Consider the following 23,798-nt stretch of genomic DNA (forward strand, 5'->3'; position numbering starts at 1 on the left):
AATGCTGATTACTGGCAGGTGCGTCTGAGGCAAACAAAACAGAAACATGGGGGAATGAAAATAAACCTAGACTGATGTTAGGGACCTAAACTGGTTTTGGTTTGTTGTTTAATGAGGGGGAACCACACACTTATTAGTATCAATCTTGACAATGTTCATTGTGTCCTCTTTTTTAAATATTAAAGGAGGTTTTTTTCGCTTCGGACATGAAGGTGTTTCGAGTTACCTTTACAAGTTTCGACCGTCGTCTGCGGTCTTCATCAGAAATGTCACAGGTGTTTGTGTGACGGTCTTTATCAGCTGTTCTTCTGGTGGGCGCGACCAACCCGGATCTGTCAGATCTGCCGGGTCGGTCACGCCCACCTCCGCTGGCTGGTCTTTGGAAAAGGGAATCCCAGGTGCGAGACAGCTGATAGGTCTCATATTAGTATCGGTTTATGACGGTATTGGGGATTAAGAGTTAGACCATGTACTTATTTTGAATTTGTATATTGGAACAATATAATAATAACATTAAAGCCACATTAAACATCCCCACTTACCTACTAAGCAGTTTTGCTTGCTTTTAGCACCCCTTGTGTCTGTTAGTCAAAACAAAATTGAACCCTGTCTCCTCGCTGTGAGATCATCGTTTTAACACCTTAATCTAGCAGCTGAAATGTCTCCCCAGCCTTCATTAGTGTCTACAGGAGCAGTTCATCACTAAATCAAACAAAACAGCTGTGTTCATGATCTAAAACATGCAGGAAACGTGCTGGAAGCAGACTCCAGCGCTGGCATGTTCATTAACCCTGTAAAGGGTCGTTTTAGCTCATACTGGCTCAAGAAAATTATTTTAAAATATGAAAAAGTTGCATAGTGCAGCTTTAAGAGACCCAGGATTTAATAAATCACCAATATTCTTGAATTCCTGCAAATCTGATAACTGTTTTTCTTTATTCAGCAAAAGTAAATCACAGAATCAAACACATTTTCTAATGTATACTACACTGATGAATGTCCTAGTGTCACTAAACATTTGGTTATTTTGCTTTCTCGTGGTCAAATCAACACACTTCAGTGGTTTACACATCTGAGAAGGCAGAAATTAAATCTGAATTAAGTACAAAAAACCAGGACCTGGATTTTTCTAAAGGATTTTTCATACAGCATGTCTGTTTACACAGAACTTTGGTTGTTCCAACGTTCTACCAGCAAGAAAATCCTGTCAAGCTGCAGCTTCCACGTGAAAACACAACCAGAGGAAGTTTTTCAGCTTGAATCTGCATCCTCTCCCTCAGCCTCCCATTGGTCGTAAACAAACCTGACTTATTTTCAGGCATCTGTGTCTGGAGATCAGCACGAGTTAATATTTCACTTTACGCAGCACACCTGAGGCTGTGCAGCAGATGGTGAGGGAACAGCACTTATACCTCTCTGAGGAAGGGAACATGCCACACCCAGGAAGTGAACCTGGCGACTTAATCAGTCACTGCAGCCAGTGACAAATGTCGCCTCGCTTTAAAGCAGACCCCGTTCTCAGATGGATGGGAGGCAGAAAACCAGGTGAGAGATGAATCAGAGGATAACGAAATGCAGAAACACTGCTGCATAAACTACAGAGTGCCATTATTTATAATGTTATCTTTGTGCCTTTTACTTAACAAACAACAACCTTTGTAAAGCTCACGAAGCTCCGCAGCTGCACAACACTTTATTCATGTCTGTTGTTCTCTCCTCAATACAAATGTATGCAGTTCTGGCAGAATATGTTAAAAGAGCTTGCGCTTCTCTTGTTGTTTATTCTGAGTGGGAAGCGCTGGAATGCAATTACCTGTCACATGGATTTGGTCTCACCAGGAATCTGAGCAGGCGTATTGCTTTTCCACAGTCGCTGCTTCGATGGCAGCAGGAATCCTTCTTGGCGGGGTACGTATGTGCTGAGCGTTTTCAAGGCCGGCAGAGAGAAGGAAAGTAGTTTTCTCCTATTTCTCTTACTCACAAAGCCAACTGTCAGTGCTTTTATTCCCACAGATCAGGTGCACAGGATGCACCAGCATGTTATCTGGAATGATTATGATTGAGGATATGCTATTAGTCATAAACACACGGTTTAAGGAACCAATTAGCACCTCCTAATTAAGCAACAGCTAACACGTAGCTTCAAGCCAAACTCAGATGTTTATTAATCAATTATTGTTCATGTGTAAAATTCGAAAGGCATAAATTAAGCTAGATTTTGTGACTGAAGTCATTGTTGTAATTTCTCATAAAAGCATCACTTTGTGAGACAAAAAAGTGCTCTAAGTGTAAATAAAAACTTCCAGCCCTAATTAAACTCACATCTTGAAAAGTGGTTTTTAACGTGAGTCATTAATGTTCTGGAACAACATGGCTTCCAGTTCAGTGGAATTTCTTTCTTTAACTGTAGATAAAATAACTAAAAATCAAACTTAGGCCAAAAATTGTAAAGACCAACTCAGCTCACAAATTCCTTTTTCTTTAAATAAAATGTTCCTGTAATTTAAAATTATCTTGTTTGGAAACGGTTCTGAACGATGAGTATCCAGCCCGCTGTAGATGACTCTTTGAATATCCTCCTAGATCATTTCTGATCAGATTGAAAGGCTAACAGTAAAGCCTGGTTCATGCTTCTCCGTCAGCTCCGCGAGGGACAGACACGCACGGAATGACGGAAGCGTTTTGCTCTCATACTTCTCCGTCTCCTGGAGAGTGTTGCAAAGCAATTCCACGCCAGGACAGCAGAGGGCGTAGCGCTGTTCTGTGGTATCCTGTCATGTATCCGGTCCAAGATCGTGTGTTTATATTGTGTTTTTTGTATATAAGAGACTTTTTAACACGGACATATGTGTCTCTCATTCTCCCCCACCTCTTCATGCGCTCGCCACCTCTAAACCCACGTTTCCAGTCATTTCCGTCCACAAATAAAATGCTTGCTGCGTATCTTTTCACTCCTCCAGTCACGGGGGAATTAAACGTTCACGTTTTAGAGTTTTTCGAGAGGTATTCTTCGAGCTTCTCTGTGTCTGCCGCAAGTTATCCTCAGCTCTCTTTATGCTTTTGAGGGCGCAATGGCAGCGCTGTAGACAACAGCTGCATCCTGACCAATCACAAGCTTGCGTTGTCCATCTCAACTGACGAATGTTTAGAAAAGAGAGCTCGACTCCGTCCGTCCTTGCGGAGCTCTCCGGCAGGCACGCATGGACATTGCGTGTCTCCGCACTGACGCAGACGGAGAAGCATGAATCAGGCTTTAGTCAGAGTGGGGCCACAAGGGGATGAAATTTTAAAAGCACTTTTTTCATCATTTTGATTACCCTGTTTTACTAAGATGCTTAGATAAAAATCTAAATCTACAAAGTCAATTGACAATATTTAGTCGTCTAAAATACTTCGCATATGTATTTATGAGAATGTATTAATGACACCTTAGACAGCTCCAGCTCCACCTCCCTTCACTTCAGGACCTTGGACAGAGACGTGCCAGAAAGTGGCTCCGCCCCTCCTCCATCACTGCAGCAGTCGAGCCCAACCCGGATTACACCTGATGCCATGAAAGTGGGCGTGGCCAGGAGGCACAGAGTGGCATGGCCAAGTGTGGGGAATTTCCATCCTGGGAGGGAGTGGGAGGAGACTATACCGATGACGTGAAATTGTTCCAGCCCCAGTCAATCACACATTTAAAATGCAGTAGCTGCTGTTATGCCACGGGGGGCAGTACTGAGATGTTTTTAGACCTAGATTCTAGATTTAATCAAGTTAACACAAACATGTCAAAAAATGCACAGAAACAGAAAGACTGCATTTGCAACAACCCCATTATACAGTTTATAAGCAAAAATAAGGTATTTTGGGTTTTAGTTACTCTTTAATTTTACATGTCCGTTCATCCATCCATTCATTTTCAGCCACCTTTCCAGGGTCGGGTCGCGGGGGCAGCAGCCTAAGCAGAGAGGCCCAGACTTCCCTCTCCACAGCCACTTGGGCCAGCTCCTCCAGGGGAATCCCAAGTTGTTCCCTGGCCAGCAGAGAAACATAGTCCCTCCAGCGTGTCCTGGGTCTTCCTCTAGGTCTTCTCTTGGTTGGATGTGCCAGGAAAACCTCACCAGGGAGGCGTCCAGGAGGCATCCTGACCAGATGCCCGAACCACCTCAACTGGCTCCTCTCAACATGGAGGAGCAGCAGATCTACTCCGGGCCCCTCCCGGATGACCGAGCTTCTCACCCTATGGGAGAGCCCAGCCGCCCTGCGGAGAAAACTAAATTTGGCCGCATGTATCTGCTATGTCGTTCTTTCGGTCACTACCCAAAGCTCATGACCACAGGTGAGGGTAGGAACGTAGATCGACCGGTAAATTGAGGGCTTTGCCTTGTGGCTTAGTTCTTTCTTCACCACGACGGATCAGTACAACGCCCAAGATGCATCACCAATCCGCCCGTTGATCTTGTGCTCCATATTTCCCTCACTCGTGAACAAGACCTCGAGATGCTTAAACTCTCCCACTTGGGGCGGGACCTCCTTCCTGACCTGGAGAAGGCATTCTACTCTTTTTCGGCTCAAGATCATAGTCTAGGATTTAGAGGAGCTGATTCTCATCCCAGTGGCTTCACACCAAGCTGCAAACCACTCCAGTGAGAGGCAGAGATCATGTTCTGCTGAAGCCAACGGGACCACTTCATCTGCAAAAAGCAGAGACCCGATCTTTAGACCGCCAAATCGGATCCCCTCAACACCTTGGCTGCGCCCAGAAATCCTGGGTTAGGGTTAGCTGCACCACTAATAAATGAGTACAGGGACGAAATTTTGATTTCAGAAGTGGGGGGCACACAGCAGGCTTGTGCGGATTTGGGGTGGGGGGTGTTATGTAAAGACCCCTTGACACGTCACGTGCCCATCTCAATAATTTTTCCATCCTCAATATATATATATATATATATATATATATATATATATATCTCAAAGTTAAAAAATTTACAACTCTATTATTATTTTTATTTATTATCATTACTGAAGTGCAGTTTTGGCTGTTGACAATAGATAGCCCATTGTATTTATTGTTTTGGGTCTTTTTTTATTGTTTTTGGTGCAACATTTTCTAACAGGGAGTGAGATTCCTTTTTTATTTAATTTTTGTTTGTTATTTTTATTCATTTAGAAGTTCTGGTTCTGGACATTTCAATGTTAAATGAAGGTTTATTTGTTGCATTTTAAAGGGTGTACTTGCATTATTATGATATATTAACATTATATTAGTGGTTATTTTGGTCTAGATAATGTTGACAATATCGTTTATCATCAACAATTTGTTGGACAAAATATCGTCCAGCAAAATGTGTTACTTTCCCAGGCCTAGTCAAAAGTATAAAAATTATTTATACATAAACGGTCCTCCTGAGATCTGGCCGTTTGTTCATTTGCTGTGTTAGAGGACATGCTGAACTAATGTTTTACACATGATCATCACCCTAACATTTGAGTGTATAAAAACATATTAAATATGTTTTTCCCCTTAAAAGTGTTTAAACAGTTGTTGCATTTCAACACACAAAAAATAAATGGAAAAAATAAGATAAATCTAATGAAAAGTGTACATCTTTGACATTAAGCTTAAAAAAATCTGTTGACGATGATGATACTGTTCATTTTTCAGAGCTTTTTAATGTGAAAATATGCATTGCAATAGATAAGTTTACAATAAAGTTAAATGATAAAAGTTTTGAAGTTACACTTCTACTACTACTACTACTAGTAATAATAATTATGATGATAATAGTAATAATAAAAAAATAATAATTATAATAATACGAATAAATTGTGTCTGAGGAGTCAGTTATGTGGAGGAGATTAGTTTGTAAAAGTTAGTTTTGAGTATGTTTGTGAAGGAGGAGGTGAGTCTGAGCTTAATGCAGGTCTGTCACATGTTCCAACTTACGTTTTGACTTTGAAAGAAGTCTCTTATATCCACTTTTCGTTTTCTTGACATGCTGCCTCCTGGCTGTGCCTAACTACCAAAGACTCACAAATGAACACTTATTCAAATGTTATGTAATGGAAGCTGAGCTGAGCTCTGATATTACACAGCGTCTAGTTGACGATGTGACTCAGTACCGGTGTTCCCTAGCAGCTCCAAACTAGCAAAACAACGTGAGCACGTTCTGACTGTTTACAACTTGAGTGACAGCAGCAACAGCCAATAATACGTTAGCAAGTATCAGCAGAGCCAATAGATTAGCTTTTGGGCGGGTCTAATAGGAAACCGGTTTCCGTTTCGGTCCTAGTGCTCAACCAAATCCATTTAATGGAGCGTAACATTGTTTTTGGACGGAAAAAAGTGCAGGGGACCAAAACTGCCTTTTGAAAAAGTGGGGGGGACATGTCCCACCCGACCCCCCCCAAAATTACGTCCCAGAATGAGTACTCCACTAATTCAGAAACCAATGAAAAGTGTTCTTATTTCCTGAAAAGCAATTCAATAAACAACATGAGAGAAATGTTTTAAACAGCATTCGAGCTGACTCTGATATTTAACTCCAGCAACAAGAAATAAGCAGAGCTGATATTGAACTGCTGGGATCGCATCTCTGCCACTTGTCAAATATGATTTATTTGATGCAACGTTGCTGTGAGACCTTTTCCAAAGATTATTTGAGTGAGTCAGGTTGCTGTGAGACCTTTTCCAAAGATTATTTGAGTGAGTCAGGATTACACTTTTTGAGCAAACATCCATTTTATTGAATCCAAGCTGATTTATTGGTTATTCAGCTCTAATTTACAAACCAATTAGAAGTTTGCACAAGCAATCGTTGGTCGATTTGCAGAGCAGGACATGCTTCGACAAATGATTGACAAACCTGATCGGAACAAGATGGAATTCCAGAGAGGTGAGGCTTACAAGATGTTTTTAAAGGAAAAAAATGGACCTCAGGTGAAGTGTTTTGTTATTAGATGTGAATTAACAGCTCGCTGTTGCACGTTTATTGATGAAATCTGCCGGCTTGGTTGTTCGTTCTTATTTAAAGTTTTGTAAAAACAGCCAATTTCTCATTGTTGACTCTTTGGTGATGAGAACAACCGCCGGATGGTTGGAATAAAATCATAAATTATGATGGTGAAGTTCACCAGATGGTTGTTGTCTTTGTTGAGGTCATTGATTTGGTCAGCTCCTCTTCAATAGGACTAAACTTCTGCACGTTACTGATTCACATGAATACTGACTTGAATTAATCTTGCAGGACCAGACTAATAAATGACAAAAACCTGCACCTGCATTAATGCAGAGACAGTTGTCTCACTGTAATTTTAGATTTGTGACATTAATTAAAGAAAGCTTACCTTGTTGGGATAATTAAACCGTAATTTTCCTGATTTTACACCTTTCCTTGGTGACTGTAAACACATTTGACAAGAAATTTCTATTTAATTTAAGCCTTTTGACAGAAATTTGTTTCAATTTCAGTCACAATATATTCATCCAATGCAGCCTTTCCAACAAAAGCAACAATTATATGAACAAATTTCTTGCTATTCATGAGGGCACCGAGTCATTTTATTCAGTCTTCGTTCAGTTCTCGACCTTGTGGACCTTATGGAAGTTTGTAAATAATTAAACGTCCCAGACTTGTCAAAGGGCCAGCGACATATTGGTTTTGTTATTTCCAAATATCTGGTTTTATTTACTCCCTCTTCTCTTTGAATGTTAGAAATTGATTTCTTTTGTCTACTTTGTCAAAACAAGTCCAGTAACTTTTTTGTAGAAGAGTTTTTTTTCCTGCAGGGTATCAAAAGTGAAAACTAAAGGCTGCTGTAGTTGTCAGGGTGCATCAGGCGGATTCTGGGTGAGTCCACCAAAGACTTTTATTTTTGTTAGCCGTATAATCCGTCCCTACAGCCAGAGCCATTTCACCACAAATGTGTAAACATCCTAATCAGGAGGAAAAAGCATCCTTCTGCAGGGTGACAGTTATCAATTTCAATTTATGCTATTGTTTCTCCCCTCTGAGCCAATATAGCAGAATTAAACGTTGCGTCAGGGGTGCAGTGTAGTGTAGCCAGCCATTACTTATACTTTAGTGATTTGATTATTCTGGCTCTGGGTAGCATGTTGTGCCACGCTACCGGGGCTGGGAAACATCCAGCTAATAATTGCATCTGACAAGCGGTCCATATGCCTGTGTGTTGAATTCGATGGCTGGGCTGATGGGTTTCTCGCTTCACTCCTGCTCGCCTCAAAACACCTCAGGAAAGCCAACAAGCCTCAGGCCTGGCACCAGCAAACAGCCCACAGCCATGCCGTTATTTATTTATTCCTGTTTGCAGAACACTAACTGCAGTTTTCTCACCTTTTTTCTACTTGAGAAGAGAAATTTGCTTCAAAAAACAGAAAACGGACGCATCAAATCATGGGAAGCATTGAAACAGCTGTCAGTGAATACGCCCCTGAAAAACTCCTCTTGTACAGCTGGAATTAACCCAGAAATCTTCAGAGGTGTAACGTGATGGAGGTGCTATTCCACCGAAGGTTATTTACCCTCTCTCCACAGATGCCTCTGACACAGAACTAATCTGCATGAGATTGCCTCAAGGTCATGCATTTGCTTCTAAACTGCTTCCTTTCCAGCTCAAGAGAAGAATGAAGAAAAGGACTATTTCTTTTTAATAAATCAAAGAACTCTATTTTTAATAAAGCTAATCAAACAAAGTGTTAGTCAATAATAAGAAGTGACCAATCTGTGAAATAAAAATATTTATTACGTTATTATAATCCTATAGAATATAGTAAGTAATATGACTTTAAATGTTTTCACTAGGACTGATCTCACGTAGCATTAAAAGACATGACACTTTGCTTTTACTGATCCAATCAGAATCTGCCAGATCTGATGGAGGCGTGGTTTTGGTGGTGCTTGGTAAATCTGTCATCTTTTCATTCGACCATAAACCAAAACATCCGAAGTATAAAACTATGCCCCCATCATCTTTAACACCAGTTCAAAGCGTTCTAGAGAAGTTGTCGGAGTGGCCAATCCGTAACTTTCCTCTTCAGCCGAAAGAACCAACGACAATCTGGATAAAATCTGTTGCTGTTCCACCTGCTGCAACGGTTCCTTTCAGAATAAAAGCTGAACCATCACGACCCAGGTTTGGTCTTGTTAGATGCCGATAAACTGTCGTGACCCGGAAGTATCTCAAGACTGGTGGTTGGCTGCTGCAGCTGTTTCTACAGGCTTCGGCTCCACAAAGGTCAAGCTGGACCTCTACACCTCCTGATCTAAAGGGGGACTTCTGCTAAGGGTACGTAGACCGACAGAATGGTGTCAAATGTGTTTATGAATCTCCTAACCAAAGCTTAGTGCGAAGACACCACCTTCACTTCCCACCAGAACGAATCGTTTCTCCAGATTTGCTGGTTCTGAACAACATTCCACATTACACCATTCTCCGTCTCATTCACCTAAAGCCCTTTTCAAATAGACATTCTGGAACATTTGTGGACAATTCAATCCGTTTTTTTACCCGTAACTGTGTTTTCAGACACACCACTTTTGTACCGGAACTTGTCCTTTCGGCTGCGTTCACACAGCAGGGAAAAGTTCCAGATGTCTGACGGCGGGGGGGGGGGGGGGGGGGGGAATCGGACCCATGTTAAGAAGAAGAAGCAGAAGAAGAAAATATCATTTCTATAGCGCCTCTCAAGATAAAAATCACGAGGCACTTAAGCATAATTCTGCGCACACGAAGACGCATAAGAGACCTGGATGATGAAGCTCAATTGTTAAAGGAATCACTGGAGCGGTGTGAAGCGCTCCATCGCGCGTCTAGACGGTACCGTAGGAGGCGAGCTGCCGTGGTTCGCTGCATGCTACAGCAGCGGGCTATCTAGGTGCGCACAGCGTCCCCCGGTCCCCTCCTCCTCCCCTCCCCCCTGTCCGGAACTCTACCTCACCAGTCTGAAGCAGTCACCCTGTTCGTAACAAGACCTGTTACTAGGGGCTTCGTCCGGTTAAATTCCGGAACACGCTATCCGGATGTTTGTATTCAGACACAAAGGTCTTACGGACAGAGTCCGGAACATTTCGTTTTTCATGGCCTGTCTGAAGGGGGCTTTAGTTACATCATACATTTAGTGTTAAAGTTAGTCTAGTTTAATTAGTTTAGTAATAAATCTTTAAACTTTTAAAACTTGACTCTCTCTTCTGTTGTTTCTGAGTTAATACGAAGCTGTCATGTAATCCCTGCAATAAAAAGTTCCAATCTTCTGGTTAAACAGTACCCACAGATCCATAAGGTTGATTTCATATTTATCACGGAATCTTTTGTCTTATGGCTCATTAAATAATGTGTAAATTAAACCATTACAGAGGTGATGCTCTGTGTGAACGGGTAATGTCTTATCTGTTGTAGAAAGTTCTATGAATGACCTTGGGAGGTTTTTGACAGTGGCCAGGGGTCACTGCCTGATTGCTTTATACCCCGGGTGGGTCTGGGTGAGTCTGGGTTCCAGACTGCTTATGTAGAACCCGGTCATGTCCTGCTGGTGGGTGGTGCCTCGGCCTGCCTGCATATCTGCAGCTCTCGTGTCTCGTTTCTGGCCTCTGTCGGTAGCTGCCTGGTGGGGTCTGAACCCTCAGGCTCTGTCGGGTTTTGTTGCTATTGTGTTCTAGGTCTATGGCACTGCTGCTGGTTGAGGACTTTGAGCCGATGAGGAGGAATTCTCTTTTATTTCATTAAGTTGGAGGAGGTTGTGAGAGAACCACATTAAGTACGTTTACATGCAGCCAATATCCGGGTTATGATCGGGTTAAGGCCGGGATTCGGGTTTCTGAGTTGATCAACCCGTTTACAAGCATAAATAGAAAGAGTTACCTCTAACTTGTATAACCCGATTTAAATGCAGACGTTGGGGTAGCGTCAAGACGTATGGACTACGTCCAGACACAATATGCCTCATTTCCAGTTCTTCTTGTTCCGGTCTCCGTGAAAACAACAACATGTTTCCCAGTTCGGAAGAGATAGCGACCACATTTGTTTGTGCTTTAGTTTCTTCGTCACTCCAAAAGTGTGGTGCTGTGCCGCGACTCGCCATTTTGCTCCCAACTTGTCGTTTACTTCCGGTGTTCTGGCGCATACAAGACGTCTCGCTACTCAAAAGACCAAGATTCCTTGCAAACAGAGCATGCGCAGAACACACGCTTTGATGGGGATATCCCGATATGCGTTTACACGACCAAACATTCGGGTTAGAAAAGGGTTACCCCAGGTGTAGTAACCGGGTTTTCAAAAACCCGGTTATTAGCATATCTGGGTTTTTGGCGGTGTTTACAAGGACCTGCGGAACCGGGTTATTGTGAATATTTGGGTTTTAAAAGGGTTACTGGCTGCTTGTAAACACACTGATTGTTGTGTCATGTAAACAATTTCACAAAGAGCAAGAAGGAATAGATGCAGTTGGTGTAGAGGAGAGAATCAGTTGGGTGTCATCTGCATAACAGTGGAAATTAACATTATACGCTCTAAAGATATTGCCCAGGGGACATACCAGGGCCACCACTGTTATATGAACTGGATTCATTCTCTTAATAAAATCCTTTTTGTTCATTAAAGTTTCAGTTGTTGTAACATTACACACAAACCTGGAGTGACTCGTGCCCACAAGCGGGTTACATCAGCTTAAATGCTTGGATTTGTTCTGTCTCAGGAGGGTTGAGCAACCACCCATCAATGTAGCTACTGTTAAGCTGTTAATAGTACTGAGGAGATGACCCTGCAGCTTTAAGCTTGGTTTATGCTTGACACATTCACTTTCCGCTTGGTGATGCGGCTCGCGGATGGAACGCGCTTCACAACTTGCAGCGTTTATGGTTCATGGTTTATGGCTTGTCTCTGCGGTGAGCCAATATTCTCCCAAACTGTAGGGGGCAGCATGGAGCTCTACGGCATGCATCCAACACTACACCATAGTAGAAGTAAAAATTACTGTTGTTTACAACATGGCATTCCAGCATTTATTAACAGCGTCCTCGTCTTTTCCGACAGTGCGAGCTATTTCTCTCCAAGAATTATTAACAACATGTTGATCACGGTGATCTTTGAGAGCTGAATCATACAAATGTTTGTATTTACGAACCTCTGCCGTACTAGTTCTTGCCGGTCCACCGTGTTTTTCCGCGTCCGACCGTCCGCGTGGGTAGAAATTTCCTAGGTGCGCGTTGCGGAAATTTTGGGCCGTGCGGAGGCGCGGTGGAGGGGCGTAGTTGTTAAGATGACGCAAAATGACACAACTTTTCCGTGCGGAGCCGTGTGGACCTCGCGGATGCGTCAAGCACAAACCAACCTTTAGATACCAGTAGTCAGCGTCATGTAATGAGCTAGAGAGAGATATGTTTAAGTTCCAGCCCTCAGGAGAACTTCACAGTTTGATAGCTGTGTTTAATACATCAATATTTATTTGCTGCACCAGAATGAAAATGCATTAATCTTTGGTGACATTTGAACGGGACTACAGAGCTAAATATATAAAAAACTTTAGCAGCACTGAGTCAATGATGGTTTAATTTTGAGGAGCTAAAAAAATCGTACAATTTTATTTATGTTTCTTCTGCAAAACAATGAAAACAAGGTTTGTTCAGATGATTCTTTAGTCTGTGATCTACAATCTCACTACAAACTTCATGTCATCTTATCCATCTTTAATGTGTCATTATTTAATTATGGCACTGAATTGTTTCCATAATGAGACCAGGCTTGTATTATGTAGTCGCTGATCCTTAGAAAACTGGTCATGGAACTCCTAAATGATTGTGAGAGCAACGCTGCATAATTTAACACTTCTCTCAATACTGTTTTGACTCTTTGCTGCGTTCGCTCCGGTTCTGACAGCCACAACACTGGCATGTTAATTATTCACAGATCTAAACACCACTCAGATCAATAATTAACTAGAGAAACTGAGAAGAATCACTAAAACACTGTGGATTGATGCTCTGTATAATGCATTAGCAGACCGTTTGTTGTGAAGTAAGTCAAAGATTGACTTGCTGATCTCCGTTTCCATGCACATGTTGCTGCACTTGGTTGAGTCGAAGAAAAGGGAATTTGAGCCAGGTTGTGAGTGAGTCTGCTCTTGTCAGACAAAACACGTCATCAGCAATACTGTACTTGCAAAGAAAATCCGTACTAATCTTGGAGAAGGCTGCTGACTTTGTGTGGATGGATCCTTTATGTGGGACGGATATTTAACTCTCATTTGTTTGTTGAGACATTGTCACTTCGTTGCACCACCTGTGCATACTCACTGAATCTATTGTCAGACCCAATCAAACGATTTAGCCAGGATTTAACTTGTTGATTTGCCAAGGCTCTGCAGCTGTGTGTGTCTGACTTGTCTTGGTAAATACAAGGTTGATTACTGTTGAAAAGGTTCGCCCACGTACAAACAGAATCCACACTTCAAGGAGCTGGAAACGTAGCCTTCACTGTGTTTGATTACTGGCAACAAAGAAATCTGCTCCTGTGACAACATTCAGCCACAGCTAAACATCTGCTAATAACTCACAGGTCATGTCAGCTTCACGCCGTTGAGATTTTTCTGAGGCAAAAAACTCGACATGATTTAATATTCTGATGTGACTATAAGTTCTTGTTGGAGTCGTTTTAAAATGATGTTCAGATCAGAACGATAAACATCCTAAAGTGTTTTCTTAAAGAGATTAGCGCTGAAATGGCTCATTCTGGAAGGTACTGAAAATGGGAAGAATAAAACTTATCGGTTTATGTGAGGAGGATTCAGTGCGAAGAACTTTATGAACATGCTTCGCAGAGGTGTGACCAAGTCACTGTTTTGCAAGTCACAAGTTAGTCACAAGTCTTTCCAGTCATGTCTCGAGTCAAGTCCAAGTCAAAGACAACCAAGTCCAAGTCGAGTCCAAAGTCAATGATCTGGAAGCCCAAGTCCTTAACTTAGAATGTTCAAGTCATATTCAAGTCATCTGTCCAACTTTTATTTAATGACAATGATAATAAATTCCAGAAATAAAGCTTCTTAAAGCTTCATTTATTTGCTCAAACAGCAGAAGGTGTAACTGAAACTGTTTTTTTCCTTTAGTCAATATTTTTGTTCTGTCATTTTCTTAATTTTTGTTTGACCGTCAAAGTGTTTTTCCTGATCATTTAAAGAATCTGATTCAGATAGTAAGTTTTTCTTTTGAAACAAATGTTTTTTCTCTCAATGTCTTAAAATTTGTCTGATCTCCAAAGTGTTTTTCTTGATCTTATTGGCACAAATATATTCCCATATAGGTCTTTATAGATTTTATCAAGTCAAGTCAGAAGGCATCCCGACAGCTGGAAACGTTTTTCTGTTGCTGCAACAACCTCCACACACTAGATGTCACTTTGGTGTTCGTGTTCCATGTCCAATCCTTAAAACTGGCCTAAAATATAAATAAAAATAAAAAGGCACATTAATAATCAATGGGTTTTTGATTAAATGAAACACTGACATGCCTTCTGACAAATTCTGACCCATTGAAATACTTTTGAGTCGATGCTTGTGCACAAAGTTTGAGCCATCCATGCATTCAGTCAGAGCTAATGTTTCTCCAAAAGTGAGCTGTTTTTACCTAGAACGGGAAAGATACTAGTGGTTTAATATGTAACGTGAGGAAATATGGGTTTTTCTGTGCCAAAGGTTGTATTTGCCCAGCTGGGTCAAGAGCTGGGTCGCTCAGAACTTTCACCCACAGATTAAGACCTTTGCCGAAATGAAGTCTGCAAGATTCAACAGAAACCACAACATCTGAACACCTGCAGTGCCAGAAGATGGAGTTCTCATGAAAGCTAGTCATGATAAAAGAGTCTTACGCTTCCTTTGTTTATTAATGCTAAATAATCATTTTACCATTTTACTCATTATAAATGTGTTTTAATCAAATGAATTATTATGCTTTGGTTAATCATAATAACTATAATGAATCAATGCTTAATTAAATAATGTTTGAAGATGTTTTAGTGATGACCTTCACACTTGGTCACACAGGTCTACTCTCACAGTAAACTCCAAAACACGTTTGCTCTGACGCACAAGTTTGCTTGGGAAGAGAACTGGGTTTGGTAAGTTTCAGTTCGTGATGCAGTTCGAGTTTGTCAACGAGAGAGAGCGGACGTGTTGAACACACACTCGGGGAAGGGAGCCTGCAGCTCCTGTCCCCCCCCCCCCCCCACACCCACACACACACACACACGCTATTCCTGTCAAGCCAGACACGATAGCTGAATTGCAACCAGCTAACACAGACTCGTCCAGAGTCTTTTAATTTCTGAGTAATTTAAACTTAAGAAAGAGTGTCTGCCAAACGCGTCATCAACGTGTACCGAGGTCAACTCTGGACCGGAGCGTCGGACACCTTCGTCTTCTCTGCCAGCCAAGGTGTCCCCTGGATGAACATCCTCCGGTGACGTCCGGATCTGAAAAGGGGGTCCTCGTACGGTGAGGCAGTACACGACAGATAGCGTTTGATGCCTTTTTTTAATAAGACCTAAGTTTAATTCAAATCATCATTGTTCACTCAGACACCTGTTTCTTCCTGAAGCAATCTCAGACACCTGCACACACGCATTCATATCACATCATTCTCAATCTTAGCACATCCAACACAAGGTCTATTTGTGCAAGTTTAAAATATCAACTGTTAAAGATTGTCCAACAAGGTTGCCAATGTTGGTTAATTTCCTATGCTTGTCATTTCAAATCATTAGTTTAAATTAAGAATTAAAATTCTTAACTTTCAAACTTGCCTCTTCATTGAACTGAAACACAGACACACGGATATGATCGTCAGTTTATCGATGAAAACAACCTTTGAGTCTTCTTAATTCTATAAAATTTGGTTATTAATTTATTAAAATTAATATCTCAAATTAATATGTAGAATGGTTCCTCTTTCATAAAAGAGCCATAAACCATTACACTACATAATATTTAACTACCATGTTGGGTCACAACACTGGATGTGTAACAACGTTGTAAGTGTTCTTCTAAATAAACCAAGTTTGAAAACATTAAGTCATGGACAAGCAGACGTTGCATGTTGGGCTGGAAGAACTTAAAGTGCAGCTCGTCATTCAAATCATGAAATCATGAAAATGTCACATGATGAGATGTTTGTAGGTTTTAGAATAGTAAACCTGTCAGGACAGCTTCTACCAGGACCAGAAGCTTTCAGAAGAGCGCCGACGGTCTGAAGCAGAGCCTGTTTGGAGCCGACACCAGCAAAACGGGTCAAATTGCTCCCGCGGGTAAAAGCAGCTTCGTTCGGCGCCTCAGACTTTCACTGAAAGTGACAGAACCCAGTCAGGAGATCGTCTGAGTCTGAGATGTTGACAACAACTCGTCACACAGAAGAAAACACACACATGCAAATCTGTTCTTTACAGTTACAGTTAAAAATGCTTTTTAATGTAAACAGAAGGGGCTTTGCAGTTTTAGCATTTGAAACACAACAAATTGTATTTCCAACTGAAACGACGTTCGGGGCAGTCTCTGTACAATAGCATGCTCTGAGAGACAGATGCCTTATTGGCTGCTGGCACTGTCAGCATTGTTCCCTCTAACACACTTATGATGTACTACTGGCAAATTTGAGCAATATTCTAGCTGTCTGGCACAGACGAACATGTTCTGCCCAGGAGAGGCCATTGTACCAGTCGTCTCCTCCTGCTGCGCTGCAGATAATTACATCCAGCCAGGCCAGCCGCAAAATCAAACTGTACCGTGAAGAACGCTGGCCCTCTCTACGGTGATGTATGAGGCAGTGGAGTCTCTCTGGCTTTGATTTCAGAGGCATTCACAGGGAATAGGTGAAACTACAGATATATTGTATGGAGGTTTTTTAGTTTGGCTTGTGCTAGAAATGAAATCTATTGAGCTTATCTGAATGGAAAACAGAACACAGCCAGATGTTTTTATTGTTTTATTTATTTAATCACTCTGAATATTGACTTGTCTTCAGTCAAATGTAGAACTACTCTAAAAGCACATCCTCAACTATATTACATTGTGAAACTGTTTACTAAACACCACTACATTCATTCCAGGCACTTATGCTGCCCTTTACAGCACTCTAATCACAAATGTTTGGAGCTTACCATAATTTCCAGACTATAGAGTGCACCACAATATAAGCCGCACCTACAAGGTTTAAAAAAACACATGGAACTGTACTTATACAAGCCGCACCGGGCTAAAAGCCACAGATATCTACTGAATTGAAAACGTAGTTTAACTGAACGTAACTGAACTGATCAGTATCAAACAAAACAGAAAAGTTATTGATTAGTTTATTCATCGTCCTCCTGCGCACTAAAGCCATTAAAATCCTCTTCTTCAGTGTCAAAGTTGAACAGCCTCCGAAGAGCTTCGCAGTGTTGGGAACGTTACTTTAAAAAAGTAATTAGTTATAGTTACTGATTACTTTGTCAAAAAAGTAACTCAGTTACTAACTGAGTTACAAGATTATAAAAGTAACTAATTACCACGAAAAATAACTACTTAGTTACTTTTTTCATTAAAGCATGCAAGAATTACTGCAATAGTGAAATATAAATGTCTAATTACTGGAACATAATAAAATGTATGTCCAAATGTTTTTATAAACATGAATAATTTAAATAAATAAGCACTTAAAGGCACAGTCCGCAGGATGACGCCGTCAGGGTGAGGAGGAGATTTTTAAATTCGAACGGCTGTTGCTCACTCCCCCGCCCTTCCTGAAAGAGCCGAAAGCCACACCTCCCAATGTGCACGCGCAGGAAAAGCAGAGTCAACATCGGAGCATTGCTTCTTGTAATAGAGCTGAGCTAGTGTTAGCAATGGAGTTATCTGAGGTAAGAAAGTTGTATTTAACCAGCACATTAAACACTTACTGTTTACAAAAGGCATTTTATAAAGAATATCTATAAATATATTTATATTTTAAAATACCAGTAAGAGTTGGCAATCTATATTGTAAATAAAATTAATCCTATCAAATTGTTAGCATTTTATTACAAGTAATTAGCTTATTTTTAATTGCTTTGCCATTCAAGATGGGATGAATATATCAAAGCATATAAATAATTTATGTGGAAATCATGAATAAACACTGCATTCTGTGTAGTCCTCCTATAATCATGGTTGTTTTCATAGGGTTTCTGTTTATTGTTGGTTTAGCCCAAATTTTGACTAGATGTAAACCTGATCTGTGTCAAAATTGATTAATATGCAAGAGTACTTTTTATATTAGTATAATTTTTTTTATTCTAATACAATTTAGAGTTCAGTGATTGAGGAATCCTCTGAGGAAGAGTTTGAACCTCCTATTGCATCCTCAAGACGTGGTGCAAAAAGGAGATGCCCACCATCATCTCAAAGCCGTGGTGCATCCAGAGGCCGTGGTGTGTCTAGAGGCCGCGGTGCATCCAGAGGCCGAAGAAGTGTGAGACACTCAGCTGTGGACCTTGGAGATGATCTCTCTCGAGTTCGGAATCTTTGTTCCGAGCGAATAGACTTTGAACGTGTAAGCATAACTGTTGCTGTAGCATCTCTTTCCACTTTTGTAGCAACACATACAGAACCTGAACCCTCAGCAGGCTATTGACATCCTTACCATGGTGCTGGACAGACACTGGTGTTCTCTTTGATGTACTTGCCCTCTCTGGTCCACCTGCCACAACACCTCCAACACCCAATCAACCTTCATGGTGTGTATGCTCCCACTGCAGAGATATGCCAACTGATTTGGAAAAGAAATGCTGCCAACAGCCTCCCCAGACATGTATTTCAACTGTACCACACATGGAGGAGTTTATTCTGCAAAATTCCCTGACCCCAATGGTAACTACACTGGTTTTATTCCAAGACGATTGTAAATAAATGTATATATTTGATATTTTACATAAGTTTGTTTTAATATATTTTTGTTTGATGCTCTAATAAAGTGTTCTAAAGCACAACTCTGTGTTGCATTTATAAAAATACCATAAATTTTAAAACTCCTGCACAACATCAAAAAATTATGTCTACCTCCAACATTTTACATAAATTTTTTAATTATTAGTCCTTATTTACCCAAAATATATCTTTATTTTCAAAAAAAAAAAAACACAGGAAACAAAAATAAAGAAGGTTTTGGGTTTTCTCTTGCCTCCCCCAACACCTATGTCTGTGGCAAAGTTTTACCTGTAAATAAAAAATAAACTCAATTAGCAATGGACTATTGTGTGGAAGATGTAGGGCAGATAATGTTTTATTTTACCATCACCGCAAGTCCGTAGGTGTTGTAGAAGTTCCTCTGTTGATGGTGCAGGAACTCCGGACAGCAAACCATAACGCCTTGGATCCTCAGGCCTTAGCTCGTAGCGTCGAGGAAGACCTTTCTTGCTTGTCAAACGTCGGTCAGTTGCTTCTGGGATATTACAGTCATGAACTGTATCCTCTATGTTAATTTCTTGCAGAGTCTCAAGTTGTAATGTTTTTTGTAATGCTGCTCCAGTCCTGTGAACAAAAGCTTTTTATTAACTATGCACTATTGCAGTTTTATAGAATGTTAAACGAAAATAATTACCTTATGTGTATATAAGGTGTGTAGTCCTCATCACCGCTGTCATCAGTACCGCTGTCCATCTCGATGGTTTCGTCCTCCTCTGAAGACGAATCAACTTCTGGTTCTCTGTTTGGTGACCATGTGTCATCTGATGACTCTATTCTGAATATACACAATATAAAGTTTTTAGTATGGAAAATTAGACACATTTTATTAACATCTGAATACTTACACAGAGTTTTGAATATTGTTGAACTCTTCCTCGTCAATGTTTGCTTCAATTACCACACAAGATAACCTAAAAAAGTAATTATTGTTTACTTTTCCTGACAAATGTGACAGCCAAATACAGATACAACCTTGTACTTACATTTGTGAACATCCTTCTTTTTTAGTTTCACCTTGTTCCATCACCTCCTCCAAATTATCATCCCTATGAAAATAAAATACAAGTACAAGAATATGATTAGAATCAATACATATTTTGTCATTTTGAAGGTAATAGACCTCGTCTATTGGCCGTCATCATCACCCTCTCCTTATTTTTCTCACTCTACTTATTACGCATTTCTCTGCATCCACTGAATTCCTTCTTTACAAATAATTTCCTGTCTCTCTCTTTACATTTTAAAAACAAAATTGTATTTTTTTCTCAAACTTTGAAATAAAAATATATTTTTTTAAAATGTGTTTAATTTTGTTGTTGTGAAGTGTCTCAAGAGTTTTATCTTGAGAGGCGCTATATAAAATGTAGTTTTACTATTTATTTCTATACATTTTTTATAGTCATTCATTATCCCATTTCTAGAATTTTTTCAAAATAATCCACCACTAACTTAAAACAAACAGAGGCAAAATTATAATATTCCTGGTAGATGTTTATAGGCAGCTATTTACCTTTCAGATGACTCTCCATGAATGCTAGACAGAGCTGGCACTGGTGTTGGAGAAATACACAGTTGGCGCTTCAATGGTGTAGATGTTGATGCTTCATATTTGGACTGATGACTGTAAAAAACAAAGCCCAAAAATTAGTGATCACAAGCTAAACAAGTCTCCCCAGCCTTCACAGATTTTCAAGTGGTGCTCGCTGCAGAACCACAAAGGCGGAGCTGCACCAGAAGGTGGAGCTGCACCAGAGTCAGCCCCGCCCATTCCAGAATCAGCCCCGCCCATTCTATCGGAGTCAGTCCAATTCCTTCCAGTTGTCAGACTTTATAGCATTCTGGAACCAAAGAGGGTGTTATAGCTAAAAAATGCAAGATTGAGGAGGGAGTTGAGAAGTGAATTGAACAGTTTTTGTAAAGGTTCCATATAATTAAAAATCTAACTTTTGGAACTTTTAATCATGTTATATTGTCATTTCCTCATAAGAAACACGCCAAAGCCATTTTTGGCCTCATTCATGCATTTTCTTCCCATCTCAGCTTCAATTTGGTCTCCTCCCCCAAAGCAGGTCTGGTCTTGGTTCTCAAATCTGGATATTCTGTGAATTTTCTGACAAATTATTTCTGAAATGACTTTTACTGAGACACCGCCAGAAAAATCATACATCCCATCTACAAAGACACACCAAATAACGTAATAAAATGTAACGCCACCTAAATTTTATCAGATGTGGTGGTGTAGTGGTGATGGTGTCAGGTTAACATGCAGTTTTGCGCAGATTCGCCTCCCAGCAGTGGAAATATTCTATAATCTCTTTTCCTCATTTCTAGCTACACTTGCCAGTACTATGTTTACAACAATTTATTGGTATGCCGTTTAACATATAATGACTAATGTGTTTTTTTTATTTATTCATTCGTTTATTTAGCCAGTGTGAGTCCATCTGTGAGCAGAGTTTCAACTAAAATGCTGTTTAGGAACGACCAAATTCAAAGAACTTGTAGAGACATAAATATTTTGCTGAAAATGAACATTACAACTAAAATATGAACAAATTAAATGTTTCAGCTGGCTGAATAGATTGTTGCCGACCCCACCGAGAATCGAACCAGCATCAGCTGAGGGGAAAGCAAAACGTAAGTCAGACGATCTTGCCACTGGACTACCAGGACCCAGAGGGAGGGGATTCATGCTGTCGTAGAGAACTTTTGTTAGAGCGGCTGTGGGCAGATATTCGCTACGAGAAACCTTTTTATTTCGGGATATATTCAGACTTTGTCATGTAGCAAGTTATATTTATCTTGTTTAATTGGAACACAGAACACAGCATTAACAACTGTAAACTAGTAACAGCCGTAATTCATGTGGGTCAGGTCAGTTTGCGATAAAGTTGAAAACAAAAACGGAAGTCAGTGGGCTAGGCTGAGTTTGCGTGAATGGGCGGGGTTGACTCTGGTGCAGCTCCACCTTATGGTGCAGCTCCGCCTTTGTAGTTCTGCAGCGAGCACCCTCTCCAGATTTTTGCACAAGCTGATTATCATTACTTTTATTTTAATATGGAGTTTTCACGTAGGTAAGACCACAAACTCAGACGGTAATCTGTACACGTGGCCCACCCAGGTTAGCACAATATGTCTTTCAGTGCTAATGGAAACGTAAGGTTTTGGATACGTTCCTGATCAATCACACCTAATACTAACTGCTGAATCATCTCCTCAGACTTCTACAAGTGCTACATGAGCTGCTGATTACTCATTTTAATCAAACGCGCAGCTCAGGAAAGTGTAAACACCTAATTCAGCTTTCAAGATGCTAACTGAACCCCGCTAACGGGGAAGTTATAAACAAGAGCTTAAAACAATATACTGATGTGGCCTATAGTTAAACGCCACACTAATCATTAGCTCCCATATAAACAAAAAACTAAAATCCCCTTTCGTTACTCATACTTCTTCCAAATATAGCATAAATAGTTCGACTAGCATCGATTCATGTCGACTTAGCATTCAAGCTAATGCTACATTAGCCAATAGGACACCAAGCATACAAAGCTTGTTTGCTCTATTACTTCTTTCAGTGAAAGAAAGACTTTAAGTAAATTTATCCGAAAAACAATAAATAACTTACCTGTCTAAAAGATACTTTGCCAACTCTTCATCCGTTTTCAGGCCGTGTAGATCACGAAAATCTCTCCATCGTGTGTAAAACAATCTCCAATGTAAATTCTACTCGACTGTTTTAAACGTCTTACAGCCACTTTTGAAGAAGGGCTTTTAAACTTTTTAAATGTTTTTTGAGATGTGGAAGGCAGTCGAGGAATCGGTAATTTGGGGTTTTGTTGCTCCATGTTTCTGCAGTAAGCCGAGTGAGGCGCGTGACACTATTATGCACGCTGAGATCTGCTCGTGCTCGATGATTGACAGCTGCCCCCTGGTGGAAACGCAGCGCTATTGGTCAACGCGTTAGGCTTGCAGAAATATTGGCTGAGCTCTACAGGGCAGGGGAGGGACTTAGGAGAAAATTGAAATATTAAAGATTATTTACTTTTTTTAATAAAATTGGGTCAGATGGTCAAAATCAAACATTTTTAAAGTTATTCTACATTTAAATGTTGCAGACTGTGCCTTTAACAGGAGGAACTACTAACAGGAGCATTACACTTATCTAGACTATTAAAAGGTCACTGTGTGATATTTAACAAGACCCCAATCAGCTAAAATTTAAAATTGCAAATAGAAACACCTGTAAAGGTTCCCGAGCCTTTAAAAGGTATCTCAGTCTAGTTAAATTACAGAATTGACTGTAATTTTGCACAGTATTTTCATTTTTCCAGCTTCACATAATTGTGTGTTATTAGTAGCATTTCTGTTGCTGGTAATCTAGTAACGGTTAAATAAATAAATAAAATCCTTTAAAATGACACTAGAAGAGGCACAAGCCTGATGGAGGACTTACATTTACTAACGTGGGTCAGACCCAACCACAGAAGAGCTGAAGCTGGGTGGTAAACACACACAGGTAGTTCTGATAACACCTGAGCTCCATGACGTCTGAGACTGATGCATCAGTGTTACAGCGGGACTAAAGACATGATCAGAAACAGGTTACAGCTGGATCATCTAGGAAGGTAGAAGATCAGGACGTCTGAGCGGTGAACAGGTGAGCGGACCTTTGGGACGTCCCGCTATCACGCTAAGAAGGGCACGGCTGCAGATCCACACCTGCAGCCGTAGATATTCATCACATCTTCCTCGCAAGCCCCCACAATGCAGCTTGTATTATTGCAGAAATTGGTCTCAACCCGGAAGTACCAAAAATTGCAGTTCCATCCTC

The 23,798-nt window shown here is 40.5% G+C and overlaps 1 long non-coding RNA gene across 1 annotated transcript; it reads right to left on the reverse strand.

Annotated features, from left to right (window-relative positions):
* Positions 1-19,946: 19,946 nt before the first annotated feature.
* Positions 19,947-23,573, reverse strand: LOC139070097 (uncharacterized). The gene is made up of 3 exons (XR_011520743.1): positions 22,593-23,573; positions 20,475-20,585; positions 19,947-20,010 (listed from the first exon to the last, which is right to left on the reverse strand). It is a non-coding gene; the product is annotated as an uncharacterized lncRNA (long non-coding RNA).
* Between the last annotated feature and the right edge of the window lie 225 nt (positions 23,574-23,798).

Source organism: Nothobranchius furzeri, chromosome 5, assembly GCF_043380555.1.
Source record: "Nothobranchius furzeri strain GRZ-AD chromosome 5, NfurGRZ-RIMD1, whole genome shotgun sequence".
NCBI lineage: Eukaryota > Metazoa > Chordata > Actinopteri > Cyprinodontiformes > Nothobranchiidae > Nothobranchius > Nothobranchius furzeri.